The following is a 10,244-nucleotide window of genomic DNA, read 5'->3' as shown; positions in this document are numbered from 1 at the left end:
AAATCATGACTACCCAATTGAGTGTTTCAATTTTCTAAGATGACATGTAAATAGATTGCAATGTATGAGTCAAATAACAATGCATCACATAAACATATTAGCATCACAACTGAACTTCATACTTTGATCTTTGGTTCCTTTTTCTAATCTTTTAGTTTATTGATTGTCTTTTTATAACAATTTATTTTGTTAATTAAAACACTTAGAATATTGTTCGATTACTTTTGTTCTTTTTGTTGTAGAGTGGCAACAAAAACTATCTAAAAATTAATTATTTTCTAGAGTAATTGAGATAAATAATAACACATTCTTAAAAAAATCTCAAATTTCTAATTCTACACTCATAACTAAGGATCTTCTCTTTACCCATGAGCCAACTTAGAATTGGAACATGTTCATCTTACTGATTAGGAGGGAAGCCATCTAAAGTGGCATTTCCTTTATAGGCTTGATTACGAGCATCAAACAAAGTGAGATGGTATTAAGAAATAAATATTGAGAATTATTCATAAGATAATGAGAATAGTCTAATTTGGGGCAAGTTAAATTCTACAAGCACCTACATGATTTAGGCTAAAGACTATTCCATTCATGGAAGTCAACCTCTAGATGGTAATCTAAACCATATGGGACCTCAATACCACTCCTAAAATAAAAATGTTTCAATGGCAAGTTTACCACAATAAAAATTTTAAATGAGAAAATCTCATCAAAATAGATATCTTCAAACTCCATATCTCTTTTAAATGTTTTAAAGATTGTGAAACCCAAACTCAACTTTTTTTATTGTAAAGAAGATTCCTTCATTTGGGCATCTCTTTCTCTTAGTTTTGGTGTTCACTTCAAAAAAAAAACTAAACTTGGAAACTTTTACTTAATAATGAAATTATAGAAGAGTATTTTAGTTATAGAAAATGGCTTCCTCAAAAGCAAGCCTCTAAACAAATTATTATAATAGTCTTAGATTTTTTTGGTGGTTTATTTGGATGGATAAGAATGAAATAAAATTTAAGGTAAAGTTACTCTAAAGAATGATTTTATCTACATGATCAGCATGTGATCACAAAAAAATTAAAGATCATTCTCAAAAAATGGAACTTTTTAAATTTTACTAGCATTTATCTCATTGATTGTCCTGAAGAAGGCCATTTCAACTATCCTACTCTAATGTTTTAGATTGTAATATAAAATTAGGACAAGTTTGAAATAATATCTTTGAGCTTACGAGTTCTAAGTTTGGACTTCTTGCAACTAAAGAAAAGCTCAAAATAATTATTGTTTATGATTGCTTCTCCACCAAATAATTAATCAAGTTCATCCAACTTCTATTTACTTCAATAAACAAGATCGTCTTTTGACTATGCATCCACAAGACAACTTGAAATTGCAATCCTTTCAATCGTGATTATTTCCTAAAAAGTCATTGGTAAATATTTGGAAAGCATTGCTATTTTAGTCTTTGGTCATCTACCAGTCTTCTTTGTGCATGGGATACTAAATATTTTTTTCCATAAATTTTCTTGAGTTCTTATGGAGATCTTTCTCTTCAAGGGATTCTAACTCCTAATGGTCTAAATGTATTGGTTATTAATTGTTATGCTCCCTAAGATCTTGAAAATAAGATTTCATTTTGAGATGATTTGTAAATTCACAAAATAAATTCTCCACATACTTTTGTTATCTCTTAATGAAACAAGGGAGGTCTTCCCACCCACCCTTAGGCTAGTCTTCTTCATATCTAAAATATTAATTATCTTTAAATAATGGTTATCCCTCCTAAAAATGGTTCTTTCACTTGAAAATACCATAGAATTGAAAAAGAATTCATTGCAGAATTGTCTTGGTTAATTATTCTTGTCCTTCTCATTACTTTCAACTTCTTCTATCTTAGACAATGTTGGATCAAGTCAATGTCCCATAACTTTGCATTAAGATGGATTTTTTTATTTTTTGAGTCTCAAAATTTTCCTTTTAGCTTTCAACTCATGCAGCTAAAAGAAGAGTACGAAAAATTAGAATTTGGTAATAAGAAAGTGAGCCTCATCGTGGAACAGTTCAACATGTTTTGTTGTAGAAATATGTTTTGATTAATTAAAAAAATAGGTTTTCAGGACCCGAAACCTTTAACAAAGGAGATTAAGATAAGACACCAAAAAGTCAAGTGCTTAAGAACGGCTTACAAAATGACTGGCAAAAAAACCAGTAAACCAAAAGGATAGCTACACAAACAACAGCAAAGAAACAAAGAAGGCGCTACATAGTTATTTTCTTCAGCAGGTCCTCCGCCTTTTTCACCAGCTCGTCGTATGTGGCTCTGACAGCTTTGAGGTCTTCCAGGTCCTTGTTAGGTTTCTTTTCCTTCTTTTTACCTCTGGTACGGGTTCTGGGACCTTGAGCTTCCCTTGTTCCTTCAATATCCAGGTCAATATCCAGGATTTCCTTTTCTTCATCCAGTTTGCTGATGAGAGTGTTGGTGTTGTTAGCTAAAATCTTCAGGATGCTTAGACTCTGTTCAGCAATGCTCTTCAGACACTCCTCAATTTTGCCGACTTTTCTATCAGTATCCAAGATAGTTTGGTCATTAGCGTCAGCAAGATTTTTCCTTTCCAGCAAATCCTTCTCTATTTTCTCAAACCTAGGGTTGAAGGCATCTCTTATGTTTTAGGCTTTAGCAATGGTACTTTTCAGGTCCTATTGTAATTAGCCATGGTCTTACCTTCCCCAGTATTGATGGTTTCCAAGATCAGAATTCTGTTGCAGAGTTTTTTGTTTTCATCCATAGCTTTCTTGTAACCATTAATAAGTCACTCCATAGTATCCATGAAACCTTGCATACCCTCTGGTGGAGGGTTAGGGGGGGGTCAGCCTTACCAGGGGTTGCCTATTCTTTTTTAGGGGTGTCCCGGATAGTGGTTGTGTCTTCAACCCTAATAGCCTCTTCCATGGTCACCTTCTCTAGATTTTGTTCGGCTTCCAAGGTCCTTACCTGCTTATGGACTTCCGGTTCCTTAACAATCTCCTCCTTCTTCTTGTGCTTTTCCTGGTCTGGGTGTGAGATTTTGTCTTCTTCTTCAGTAATCCTTGAGGGTTCTCCTCCTCAAAATCTTCTGAGACCTCCTCCGAAGAAATGCTAATCTAGGATCTACCTTTAGGCTTTTTGCCCTTAGAGGAAGAAGGTCTTGTTTTGATGTGTTTCCTCTTCTTCCCACTTTCATAATCCGAAACATCCATGCTATCCTCAGTATCACTCAAAGGGTCACTGGTAGACTCCTCTTCCACTGAGAAGGCAGAGTCAGACCCCTCATCCTCAGAATCCATAGGGGGCTGCATCTGGGCAATTGGTTGGCCTTGAGATGGTCATAAATAAGGACCATTAGGCCTTGATGCATGGCAGTATCCCCCATAGGGTTCTCTTTGTAGGCCTTAATAGTAGCATTCATCGAGCAGAGCAGAAAATAGGGGAAATTAACCTTTTCATTGTGCCTAAAATGATTCAGCAGAATGAAGTGATAACCATAAACTTTTGTGAACCTACCATCTAATGTGATGTAGTGCATTAAAACAAAGAGGACCTCCCGCTAGGGTTTGACAAAAGCCCTAGGCGGGTAGTAGGTTTTGCTCAACTTTACCAGTCCTTTTTTCTCCTTCTCGGTATCCAGGTATCTTTTGATAGCTTCCTTACTGACTTTCCTATCTCTATAGAAGTTGCAACCTTCTCTTGTGAGGCTCGTGGCTTGGGCAATTAGATCTTCATCAATTTCAACAGTCTAGTCTCCCATTTTCAACATACTCTTTGTCCAGTTTTTGCAGAAAAAACTGGTGACCGTGCCATCTTGTCCGTGGAGTCTCTCCATGAATTTTGAGAAACCACCCTTCTGTAGAATACCCCAAACCTCCTCCTTCTGTTTCCATTATTTGCAGCTGCTTGGTTCATACCGCCTTGTTGGCATATGCACACTCCAATGAGACATTGTAAGTGATTGAAGGTTTTTTCATTGATGGCAACCTTACAATCCTATGGCACCGGCAAGGCATTACACCGGCAAGATAGTTCACCGGCATCAACGATCAGACTCTACACCAGCACTCAAACCACCGGCACCGACACAAAGAAAGGAAGTATACCGGCACAGAGGCCGACGGGATTTTTGTTATATTATATTTTGTTTATTATTGTAAAAAATTTGTAAAGCCGACTTGGCAAGTTGTAAAATGACTTATATATAAGAGAGATCATTGTAGACATTTTACAAGTGAGCGAATAAGAAAATATATAAGGCAGACCTATTGTGTGAAATATAGGTTAAAGGTTTTATATAAAGAACAGAGCAGAAACCAGTACTAGATCTGGCATTATAGATGCTATTGTAAAGCAGTACAGAGATATTGGATTTGTATAATCCATATTGTTAGTCAGTGAGACGTCCCATTGAGCAGTGAGCTCTAGGCAGTTGGCCTTCCTGCATGTGCAGGCCCCTCTTGTAAGTAATATTCTCTTATTGGCCAGTAAGTGGATATTGTGGGTCATAAATCCCATCGAGGTTTTTCCCACATCGGGTTTCCTCGTTAAATCCTTGTGTTATGGTGTGCTTTTCATGTGGATGCTTTTAATTTTGTTTATGGCTTTATTTCTTGCATACCGGTACACTGTTATAATATGTTCTACATGTTTTAAGTCAAAAAATTCTATTCACCGGTTAGATACTGATTCACCCCCCCCCCCCCAGTATCTGTGGGAATCCTAACAATTGGTATTAGAGCTTGGTCCTCTATTTTCAGAAGCCTAACAGCTTGAGAAAGATCTTGACACCGGTAGATATGGAAAATCTGATGAAGCAACTTGAAGGAGCTCTCTCAGACTATGATGCAGAAAAATTGAAAAATATCAAACTAGAAGATGATCTAAAGGCAGCTCAAGATATCATTCAGGCACTTCAAGAGAATCTTATTGTTGCAAGAAATAAGAGAAGAGAACATTGTGAAAAGATGCAAAGTGAAAATGATGAAAAGGAATCACTTAATGATCAAATAAGCAAGTTGAAACTGGAGAACATGACAACAAAGAATGAGATGCAGGATATGACTATGAGATTTTGTAAAGAAATTGAGGATAGGAAGAAGAATGAAGAAGAATTGACCAGAAGACTAAGTGATGCAACAAATGAGAACACAAGACTTATGTTGGGAAAAATGGTGTCTCAACCTTGCATTTATGCGAGGTTACTATTTATAGTAAGTTTTCATTTGAGCACGAAATGGTGCGAAACTCTCCCTGAAGCTTCTGGTTGGCTAGATAAGCATTCCGGTAAAGTTGCGTCGCAAGGTCACAGCTAGTTTTGAAGATATTAATGTTTTCGTCTTGGAGGGGTGCAATAAAATGTTTAAACTTAATTTTGGGGACTTTAGAGGCTCCGAAACGCCCTGAAAAGTGGCCGTAACCGGCAAAGCGGGTTACGAGGTGATAGAGCGCTTTGCGAGCTTTCCGGCGCTTCAAACGGTTCGTCAATCGGACACCCGGTTCTCAAGTTATGGCCTCCGGAAGTTTGTACTCCTGAAATAGGAAAAATAATTTGTAACGGATACATAAATGAGCTGTAAAAGGGAGCGACACGTGTTGATGTGTGCTTTAAACATGTCATAGAAGGGAGATAAGGTCGGCTACACCTTATTGGGTGGTTTTAGCCCATGGTTTTGTAATACCGTTTGACGGTTTCTTGTATTGTATCTCATATTTATGAGGTGTGTGAGATAGAGGTTGTGTGTAAGAGTCCTATGGCTATTGAGTTGCCTCTGAATCTCTGATTAGTGGTACTCCTGCGAAGAGCTTGCTCTGCAAGTATTTTGTAATCTGTTTTTGATTGCTGAATAAAATATTGAGCTGCTTTTGGAGGGTGGGGTTTTTCTCCCGAAAGGGTTTTCCCCACATAAATCATTGTGTTGTGGTATGAATGCTATTATATCTATTTCTATTTTCTGTAACTGTTGTAATAATCTGAAAAAGTTTTGCATTACCCTCCTCTCAAGGTTAGTGTAGGAAGTTGTTTCCGCTACTTTACTTCCTTACAACTTAGCTATAAAAATGATTTATTGAAGACAGATTTGATGCACACTCAGAATGACTCCAATGAACTGATGAGGCAGAAAGAAGTCTTAGAAAGAGAACTAGAAACTGCAAATCAACATAAAGAAAAATTCAAGAAAAGCTCAAAGGAACTTGGCACCTTGCTGAAGAATCAAAAACCTAAGGGTGACACTTTTGGAATTGGCTTTGAAGTTGGTGAAAGCTCTGGTACTGCAAATACTCAGGATCATAGAAAACGGGTAAGACAACCTAATACTTATAAATTCAATGGAAAATGCTTTAACTGTAATAAGTATGGTCATAGAGAAAATGAATGTAGATCTAGAAATTATCAGGATATCAACACACCCACCGGTCAATGTTAAAAATGCAACAAAGTTGGTCACAACTCTGAAAATTGCAGAATGAATGTGAGATGTTATGTTTGTGGAAGATTTGGACATTTATCTAATCAATGCAGAACACAAACCAGCATAGGTTATGGGAAAGCTATTCAGAAGAATAATGTTGTTATGCATGTAACAAAATTGGAAATATTGCAAAATTCTGTAGAAGTAAAGGATCAACGGCAAACAACAAAAGTTCTAGCTTGAAAGGGAAAGAAAAAGTTGAAGAGGTAAAACAAGAATTCTCAAAACAATGGATTAGAAAAGTTGATCTAAATGTTGGGAATACTACTCCACCGGTAGAACCAATCAACACTCCACCGGCAGAACAGAGTATTACTCCACCGACAGGACAGAGCAGTGCTCCACCGGTAGGAAGTTCTTCATCAAACTGAAGAAAGTTTCATTGAGGGTTTGGCAATCTAAAGACACATGTGCTATTATTCCCTCGGTTAGAGATGAGAAGTTGGAAATTACTTCTTACCGGTAGACAATGTTAAGTGAATACTTAACCGGCATGCATTAAATGTGGTAGATGGCAAATAAACACTATAAATTTGTGGTTTTGGCTCCATTTCATTTCACCGTGATTTCAAACATTCGAAGAGCACGAAATTTGCAGAGCTAAGGGATTTTGAGCAAAGAGGCGAAGCACTTCAAGCAATCAACCCATCCAAAGGCAAAAAAAGGTATTTATCATCATGGCATCCACCTCTGCACTTGAATATATAGCAAACCCTACTGTAGTTGAGGTCATAAAACACCCTAGGCACATGTTTCAACTAGTTTCCAAGGTAGCAAAGAAAGATGACACTGTAGGTGCTTTTTCTCAAATTCCAAAAGGAGTTGTTTATGTTGAAGACCCCAGAATTTACATTCACTGCAACATAGAGGAATTAGGAGATGAAGAGATCAAAACAATGTATAAATCAGTCATATGTGATAATTTTGGAAATGTAAAACCGGAACATAAGATCATTGAAACCCTGGGATTTACTAAAATCCTTTACATTCCTGAATTTCCCAAGGATGTGATTAGGATAGTCTTAAGCAGGGTACATGGTTGAATTTTTCTGGTTAGATTCAATTCACAAAATCACCAAGGAAGTTGTGAAAGCTGTCACAGGGTTACCATCCACCGGTAAAAGACCAGACAAGACTAAAAAGGTCTCCCATGACCTAGTTATGAACCTAACTGGTGCAACATCCGATCGAAGGTCCTTGAGGGTAAATGATGTAACAGATATAAATGTGAGATTTGTTAGCATGATTTTAGGGTATAAAGCTACTCATGCAAATAGACTCAACTCAGTTTCAAGCTTATGCATTAAGAGTGCTTATGATATGGTTACAGGCAATGTGAAGATTGATATATGTGAGTGGTTGAAGGATGAGTTAATTGACAACTTAGGCAAGATTAAGAAGGATAAGAAAGGAACTTTTAGGTTTGGTAATCTTCTTGTATGCTTGATGCTACACATAACCAAACAGGTTCCCGATATAGGCTATAAAGCACTTGGATTTGATATACCAGTAGGTAAACAGCTAACAGAACTATTCAACAATATGGGAGAAGATAAGGAAAACAATATCCATGATTACTTTCAAGCACTTAAGGCCAAAATGAAGAAGAGAATCAGATTATCACAGAAGATTGTTGACAAGTACAAGGATGATATATGTTTTGTAATAAAAAAGGATGAGATTTGGATGGAATTAGTCATCCCTAGAACAATCTGGGTAACAGAGATGGGTTATGAGACTGATGATCATATAGTTGAGACTTATGCTAAAGCACTTCTAGAAGCTGCAAATGAACCAAAGGAAGAAGTATTTGGTAGTGTTGAGACCATAGAAAATCAAATACAATCTAAAAAGAGAGTGAAAAAGGTTGAGGCAGTTGTGAGAAGAGGCTCTCAACAGGCAAAAGCTATTAAAGAAGATATACTGAAGCAAACCGGTATCACTGAGGATGAGTTAGCAGCCCCACAACCTTAAACTCGCCTATCACCAGTAGGCACTTCTTCGGAGAGTGACATGTATGCAGCTTTTAAAAGAGTTGTAAGGAAAAGAGATCCTTCACCGGCAACCACACCTTTACCTAGAAGGACTAGACAGAAACAACAAGCAGTGAGGTCTCCTGTTAGAAAGACAACACCAAAGAAAAAGTTGACACCCAAGAAGAAGAAGAGAACAAAACAAAATTTGGCTCCTCTTGACATACTGTTAAATGAAATTACAGAGGAAGGAAAACGGAAGAATATAGAGAAATTGTATGACACTCTGACTGCAGATGAAAAAGAACAAGTAGAAAACAGTGTTATATTGCATATGGACATGTATAATAAATTTTTGATGGAAGTGATAGATGGTGTACCAGATGAATTGTTCAAAAGACTGGAAGCAAGAAGACAAGCTATAATAGAACTTGACAAGAAAATCAAGATAGAAAGGTTACTAGTTGTTTATCCAGTAAACTCACCTAAGGAGATAGATGATTTAATTGTTGAAGCCAACCGGTCAGTATTCTCTACTGCACACCAGCACATTGCATTAATGGTTGGAAGAGTTAATGAGGTGATTGAAGAAATAGAAAATGGATGGGATATATTCCTAGTTGAAAAAGAAAAACAGGAAGAATACAGGAACCCCAAACCAATAAAGGTATATTAGAAGGAAAGAGACAAAGGAAAAAGAAAGGTTGGTGGACCTCCGAGTATCAAAGTAAAAGACAACTTACCCCCACCTACTTTTACATCACCGATAATGACAACTACAAAAGATCAATCGGCAGTTGAAAGTATGAATGTAAAGGATGTCAATCCTAATCCTGAAGTCTTATATACAATAGATGTTGATACACAAAAGATCAACATTGTGGTAGACAAAGATATAACTGGTAAGACTGAAATGGCTAGTGAGCCACCGGTAGCTAAGCAAACTGATAACACACAAGAGAAACCAGCAAATGACAAAGAGCAACAGGCAGAAACTCAGACTGAGACAGAGCAACAAGAAGAGCAACAGAAATAGGAACAAGTTCATGAGGAAAGAGTGCCACCGGCAACTCGAGAAGTACACAAACCATTGCTTAAGGAAATGCAAACACAGACTGACCTACCAGAGGCCACAACAAGCTTGGTTACTTCCTCCACCGACAGAATTCAGAATGTTGGTTCCTCCTCAGCAGGCCACAAACCAACAAATGTAACTGAAGTATTTTTGGATTCAATCAAAAGGATAACAGATTGTAGTTCACAGGCTTATAAAGCTATAGATGACACAATCCCAATTTTGAAGGTAATTGCTCCTAACTGTAATATAGACAATAAAGATTCTTTAGGACAACTTGATGCTTTGTGTAAATACATCACTGAGAACACAGTGACTACTGAGAAAATAAAGGAAGAGACATTGAAGGACAAGGTTAAAATTGAAAAGAAGAAATTCTTTGAAGATCAGATAAAGAAGTGTACTAGAGATTTTGACACACTTCTACCAGAACTGTGTAACTTACTAAAGGAATACAAAACTCTGTACAAAGACACCTGCAAAACAAACTTTTTGACAGTAGACACAAATAAGAAGATGAGCAAGGTATAGGATGAAATCAATAAACTTGCAGATAATTTTGTTAACTCACCTGTTACATTATCAGTTTTTGAACAGAAGATAACAACTTTTGAGGAAGAGTTACTTAAATTAGAAAGAGAAAAGGAGAGAATAGTGAATAAGGCAAAGCATCTGAGATTAAAACTGAGTCCAAGATTGGACTA

This window comes from Cryptomeria japonica, chromosome 5, assembly GCF_030272615.1.
Source record: "Cryptomeria japonica chromosome 5, Sugi_1.0, whole genome shotgun sequence".
In the NCBI taxonomy this organism is placed as follows: domain Eukaryota; kingdom Viridiplantae; phylum Streptophyta; class Pinopsida; order Cupressales; family Cupressaceae; genus Cryptomeria; species Cryptomeria japonica.
This window is presented reverse-complemented; position numbering follows the sequence as displayed.